Genomic DNA, 7,451 nt, shown 5'->3' on the forward strand with positions numbered 1-7,451 from the left:
TATGTACATAAACATTAAAACATTAAATATATAGATGAATATAAACAACAACGGCTTTATTGGGCATTCAGTTGTATTAAAATACAACAAGTTCCGAGACACAAGTACAGCGTGATGACGTCACGAACATACTAATTACCACGTAAAGCCACCTTGCACCATAGTGACGGGTAATAATAGATTATGACGGATTTTTTACGAGCCTGTCAGTCAAAATAACAGACAATAAAAAAAGTTTAGCGCAACCTATGGTGCATACGTGTGAAACTGCGTGTGCTGCAGTCAGACAGAGAGGTGAGGAGCCTATAGGCCCGTCAGTTAAACAGAGTGGATGTAGCCGCGGATGATGAGAGAAGATGAAAAGAACGATTGACAACTTTTTCGTGAATAATGTTAAGTTAAGGCCTGATCTGTCCGAAAATCATAAGCAATGCTCTGACACAAAGCCATCAACCTCCCAGGTTATGTCAAGCCCTGGTCCATTTATCTTGAGATGTTTTTGAGATGAAATTTCAGTTCAGTGAAGCACTTTAAGCACCAACACTTTTTCAGTAAGTTACCTTTCTTGTAGAATTGTGCTTCAAATAAAGAAATTTATGTTGACCAGATTGTTAGTTAATCATTTTCAAGTCAATTTTGCCTATATGGACAGCGATTTAAAAAAAAGTGAACTGGTAAAACTGCAGTTTTAATTGCGATGCGGTCAAAAATTTGGGTGCACCTAACTTTTGTGCTGCCTGGTTGAACCAGTGCAACCAGAGTTGCACCAGTGCAACCAGAGCACAAAGTTAGTCTAGAGCCCTGTTGTTGTTTTAACATTTTAATCCGTGACTACATTAAAATCACGATCTTCTTTTAATTAAGTAGTTTTAATTTTAAAAGTAAAAATAGACTAATTTTTAATCTATTTAAGTACTGTATTAAAGTTAAAAACATTTAAGAATGTGTTTATGAAATACTAGAGCATGATATACTGTATGGCTCTATTTTCAGTCTCATAATGTAATTGAGTATATCTATCTCTGTTTATTGTACAAAACTATCACCGTATAAAAGACTCTAATGCAGAGTGGCATTAAAGCGCGCATGTGCATCCTGAACTCAGAATGCATTCGCTTCATTATTTACAGTTATGCGCATTCCGGACGCACAATGATGAGTTTAAAGCACCTACTCCTTTTGAAGTCCCGGTGTTGTATCAAAATCCTACTCCCCGTGAGATTACGACTCCCCTGTTTTCCCCTACGAAGGTTAGGGCTAGGATTAGGTGTGGGGGCGGGATTTAGAAATAGGGACCAATCACAAAGCAGCATCATAAGTGAATGAACCAATCAGAAGTAGGGGAGTCGTAATCTCACCGGGAGTCGAATTTCAGTACAACACTGGTGAACACCGGTGATCATTTTGCTCCCCACAGTAAATAATAGTTATAACACAACAATGAGAGATGATATGTTACATGTTTAACACATAGTGCGTTGCATCAATCCAACAGTTTACAGTTAAATCTGAGGTTTAAAAGGAGTTATTGCGTATGAAGACGCACAACATTCAGACCGCTTCCAGTGCAATAAACTAAGCTACACTCAGCGTCTCTAGCAAAACACATTTTAAACAAAACCACAGAATATCATCTTGTGATTATGAAGAATAATGAAAACATTGGAACATCTTGGAAAGAGTAGCGTCCTAACCGTCACTGTACACACGCATGCTGACTGGAGATTGACAGACAGCACCAGTTTCTTAATTATGCTATATCGGTTTATTCCTCGCGTAAAGCTATCGAATGACATAAAAAGTGCATGAAAGTGCACTTTTACGGTGGTTTCATGATAGTTAGTCCTTTTCGAAACTTAAGAGTAATTTAAGCAGGGTCACAATCTGCAATGGTTCACATACACCAGTGGTCACCAACCCTGCTCCTGGAGATCGACCGTCCTGAAGATTTCAGCTCTAACCCCAATCAAACACACCTGATCTATCTAATCAAGGTGTTCAGGTTTGCTGGATAATTACAGACAGGTGTGCTGAAGCGGGGTTGGAGCTGCTGTCTGCAGGACGGTCGATCTCCAGGAGCAGGGTTGGTGACCACTGACATACACTAACTTACACTAGTACAATAGCGTTAATGTAAATCATTCATGTAAAGCGTAGTGTTAAAATAAAGTTATTTATTATGGAAGTCTACATCTACATGCCCCTCTTCCGTCCGTTTGTGATTGCGTGTCCATGCTGTGATGATCGCATTCCAGGGGGTAGGGGGAATTCCTCCGTCCATTCACTAACATACTGCGTCCGAGGCTCGCGATCGCTGTTTGTCGGTTGTATTATACTTTCTCTTGTTCTGCTGATTAACTTACACACGCCCGTGAACAGAAACTGACATTAGAACAGATAAACGTAAATAATACTACGCGCCATCGACGCATTTCACGCACGACGTATTTTAATAGTGTCATGGTTCTGCTTCCTTAGTCATGTTTTTCTTGGTCCTGTAGCAGAGCCATGACAAAGTCTTTGGTTATGTGTGGAGAGAAACTTATTGTTGTCCTTTTGACAATAATATATGTTCTCTCCAGTGTCTTGTCATTGGCCCCGTTCCTCTCGTTTCCTTGTTATCTTTCCCTAAGTGTTTGATTACCCACACCTGCCCTGTGTCGTTATCCCTCGTTTGTGTTTCCCTATATATACCCTCTTGTTTCTTTGTCCTGTGCTCNGTTGCCCGTGTTCCTGTCCATGCCTAGTTCGTGATCTGTGAGTTTTGTGTGTTTGCTTTAGTTTTATCCTGCCTTGTTTCTATTAAGACGTTGTGTCGTGTTTTTCAGTTAGGGTTTTGCTGTTCTTGTTTTACCTTTTGCCCCACGTTGGAAGTCTTTGTTTTGTTTATATAGATTCTTAGTTTCGTTTTTCCCCCATCGAGGGTGTTTTGTTTTGTGTTTTTAGAATAAAGTCTTTTTGTGTTAACCCCTTCACTGCTGCCTGCAATTGGGTTCTTTCCTTCATTGTGATTCGTGACAAATAGTCGACGTAATCGACGACGCATCATTGCAGCCCTAATTCATTTCACCAATAATTTGTACACATTTAAATAGGACACTGTGAGCTCGTGAGAGTTCCACAAACAGCCACTAGATGGTAAAACTAACTCGTGCTGTGGTGTCATTGGCATGAATATCCACATTTTTCTTGACGTCTCCATGGAGGGCGCCATTACAGCGAGTGACTTTCTGTTTGATGCTCCGCAGTTCCGTTTTGTATTTGTTACTATGTTAGAGGACATTTCTTTTAATGGTTAAAAATAAAGTTTCTGGAATAATTTTTGCGGTAAAAGGCTGTCACAACACCCACAGAAAGCTCAGAAAACCTTACGAGCGAGTGTTACCACGTGAGATAACATGAGCGTAAATAACATTTAAAGGGGTCATATGACAGGGCTAAAACTAATATTATCGTTTGTTTTAGATGGAATGCAATGTGTATACATGATTTAAGGTTCAAAAATTTAGTTCAAAAATATTTTCCACATACCGTGCATGTTTGTATCTCCTCTTTGCCCCGCCTCTCTGAAACGCGCTGATTTTTTACAAAGCTCATCGCTCTGAAAAGCGAGGTGTGCTATGATTGGCCAGTTAACTAGTGCGTAGTGATTGGTCAAATACTGCAAGCGTTTCACGGAAATGTAATACCTCTTACCATATTCGGAACACCATGTTCCCACACAATGGTACTGACAGGTGATAAAATGTCATCGGTAATTCCTTATATCAATTCGAGCCCAAATCTGATACGGAAAATGAAGATGATCAAGCAGATTCATCAACTTTGCCAGCGCAACTTGAGCAGGATGTAAAGGATTGGTAAGGTTTTATTAAAAAAATATGATGTTAAATAGTTAAAAACTATAGCTAACTGTTTTACCTTTTATATACGACGTTATAAAGACTATAAACAAACAACCATATACATCATCAGGGCTCTAGAGTGCGACCAATTTGGTCGCACATGCGACTTGATTTCTCAATGGTGCGACTAAGAAAAATCTGAGGTCGCACTGGTGCGACCAGCCGTTCGAGGGAAAAAAAGTCTCCGCGACTCTGAAAGTCTCCCTGTGATTCAACAACAGACACACATTAGGCCCATATCGTGGTCTAAACCAATCAGATATAGTGAAGGGCGGACCCCCCTCTGATTGGCCGTGGTCCAGATTTTCCTGTACGTGTGTGTACCAGAGGTCGTGTTAACCGAAAATTCTCTGTCATTGACAAAAAATGTTTACCAGTGACGGAAAAATCTGAAGGCCGTCCGTCCGTCAGCTATTTTGACGGATTACAATGAGAGCAATTTGTAACTCCCTGTTTCCCTTCATTAGAGCGTGATATGCTCGCGAAGGGACGTGCGTGTTTTCACATGTCATTGTTACTGACTAGACATATGTGATGCGATATAGCTAGAATCAATTTAAAAAGTGTTTTATCTTTAGTATTAGGTGTTGAAACATGAAGAACCATGACTTCAAAAGAATTATATTTAGAGTTCGACTTCTGGGAAATGCTAAGAGAGTTATTGTAAAGTGCTGCGACACCTCCCCCTCTGCCTTTTAGACGAGGCTCGTGTTTATAATAATAATCTTGGGGGACAGATTCATTTAAAGCAATATAATCATCTGGTTTTAGCCATGTTTCTGTCAAACAGAGCATGTCTATTTTATGATCTGTTATCATATCGTTAACAAAAAGTGCTTTATTAGAGAGAGATCTAATATTTAGCAATCCGAGTCGTAACAGTTGATTATCTGTATTTTGTTCATGTTTAGTTTGTTTAACGTTTATTAAATTACTTTCAAGAGGTTTACGCATTATTTTATGTTTGCTAATCCGGGGGACAGACACAGTCTCTATTTTGTGATGTTTGGGAGAACGGATTACTACATGTTGTACATTTTGTGTATTCTGCGACGTGAGACGGCAAGCAGACAGTTGGTTAAGCCATACTGTCTGCTCCCTGACCTGGGCCCCAGCGAGTCAAGTTTTAGCATTAGCATTAAGACTTTTTGCCATATTTCTAGACAGGATGGAAGTCCCAGCCCAGGAGGGATGGAGACCATCTCGTTTCAACAGGTCAGGTCTGCCCTCAAAACTCTTCCAGTTATTTATAAAAACTATATCATTCTGCAGGCACCACTCAGACAACCAGCCATTTAGTGATGATAATCTGCTATAAATCTCATCACAAGTACGATAAGATTGAGGGCATTCGATAAACATCTAAAGCACAGAAAAACACTGTATTATCCAGCATATAACCCTTCAAAGATGTTTTAGTAGTGTTGTCACGGTACCAAAATTTCAGTAGTCTGGTACCAATACCAGTAAAATTCCACGGTTCTCGGTACCAATTTCGGTACCAAAGCAAAACACAAGTACATGCTAATTGAAACACAATTTTATTAATAAAGCTCATTGTTAATATAAATGTATAGAAAGCAATGCCATTTTGTATACATGAAGTATAAGTTAATTGTTGCTGAAACTGTTGTGTGCTCACTGGGGTCTTTCATGCTGATGAACATCCTCCTCAGTCTGCTGCTGTATAAGACAAATAGAATAAACTTCAGTAAGTCAACTGACTGAACAAACATGCATATGCAATATTAAAACAAACCTCAGTTTTTATACTGCATTTACACAAGATTACTTGCATTAAGGTAACTGTATATTAAAATAATAAATGCAACAGATATATTTTTCTTTAGTTTAAATGTGGTTTTTTAAACCTAATAGAGTTATCTATCCAAGACATACACATTGCTAGTCATGCAGTTAGTATGATAGTTTTCTAGCACATAGATTGCAGATAGGCCTAAATAAAATACTAGGTACTGTAAACCCCACCCTGTCCTCCCATTAATTTTACTCCATTACAGTTATAAAAGCATTAAATGGTTAATAAGGACACTTGACTGGATTAGCATTGGCGCTAACAAATTAACACGCAAACAGGGACGTTTATTTTGACGTAACCTTTAACTTAACATATGCTACAACATTCATAATGCAAACGCGAACATAATTTGAAACTTACCGCTTGAACTTGTTAACTTAAATCCGGATGCTTCCTCTTTCACCACAAAACTCTGTTCGTTTTCTTCGTGATATGACTTTAATCTGAAGTATTTCTGTCGCATCTCTTGTGGATCGGAGCCGCGCTTATCCGCTCATCACGTCTTATTGCGTCTATAAAAAGTTTCCGACTGACAACCTGTCAGACAGAGCATCAGTACCCGGTTGACCCGGTACGTCGGTACTACCGGGTCTTGTGAAAATTAGGTACCGACAACTTTTTTATTTTTAGGTACCGACTTGGACCCGAAGTACCGGTACTTTTGACAACACTAGCTACCGACTACTGCATTCTGCAATTTCTAAAAACATCACAATATATTATTATTCTCTTGGCATGTTTAACAACACAGCAGCTGTATCTAGTGATGTTACGTTCTGGCCGAGGCTTCGAGCGTGTCAGAAATCCTGGAAGCTTTCAGTGAAGCGCGTATCGAGGCTTGTATCGCTTTAGACCAATGACGTCATAGATAACGTCTGAAGCTCGCTTCCGCCTGAGTGGTTCAGTAAGCGGTTCGAATCTTGCAGGACATTTTGACAGCTATATAAACCAAGTTACACAAGCAAATTCACTGCCCTCTGCCCAGTTAAACCCAGTACACTTTCCAGTTTTAAATAATAATATTGCCCCTTCTGCCTATTATGACCAAATAATTGATTTACACACATTTGATAGCCCCATTCATTTCAAGCCGATACGTTTATTATACAGTTATGTTATACAATCATTATATAACAGGGTTTTTCCTGCATAGAGAAATTGGAGGCGGCGCCTCCGTCAAATGTCGTGCCGCCTCAGGCTCTCGCCAAAATTATGTTGCGAGTCTTCACAAGAAATGCTGCGTGCATTTAACAACTGTCATTTGTAACTGCAGTTGCGACATTACGCCACAGTGGAGGCGCTGTTTCGTTATCAGCACACTGAGGCCTAAAAAGAGTTGCAGAACAAGAGCCAGCCTGTGTTTCACGGCTGTTTGTTTTGCATCCAAGTAGGGCTGTGCCGATAAACGATATCATATCGAATCGCGATAGAATGTATTTCAAAAACGATGATAAGCTATTGGCATTTTGACTCGATATGGATTAATCTTACAGTCTAACAGAACGCAGAAATAAACGCAACAACAGTCAGTCAGCGTGCAGCTTTTATCATGCGCGTCAATGTACAAAGTCCATTTCATACTGCACTTGGCAAAGAAAACTCAACATGAGGAGGAAAACATTACTGGAAGCGGAAACAAAGGTGAAACTAACCTCGAGTTGTCATCACGCGGTTTATCAAGTGTCTTTTTTTTCGCAATCGCCGGTTAAACAAAACAAACAAGAGGC

This window comes from Triplophysa rosa, linkage group LG11 (assembly GCF_024868665.1).
Source record: "Triplophysa rosa linkage group LG11, Trosa_1v2, whole genome shotgun sequence".
Taxonomy (NCBI): Eukaryota; Metazoa; Chordata; class Actinopteri; order Cypriniformes; family Nemacheilidae; genus Triplophysa; species Triplophysa rosa.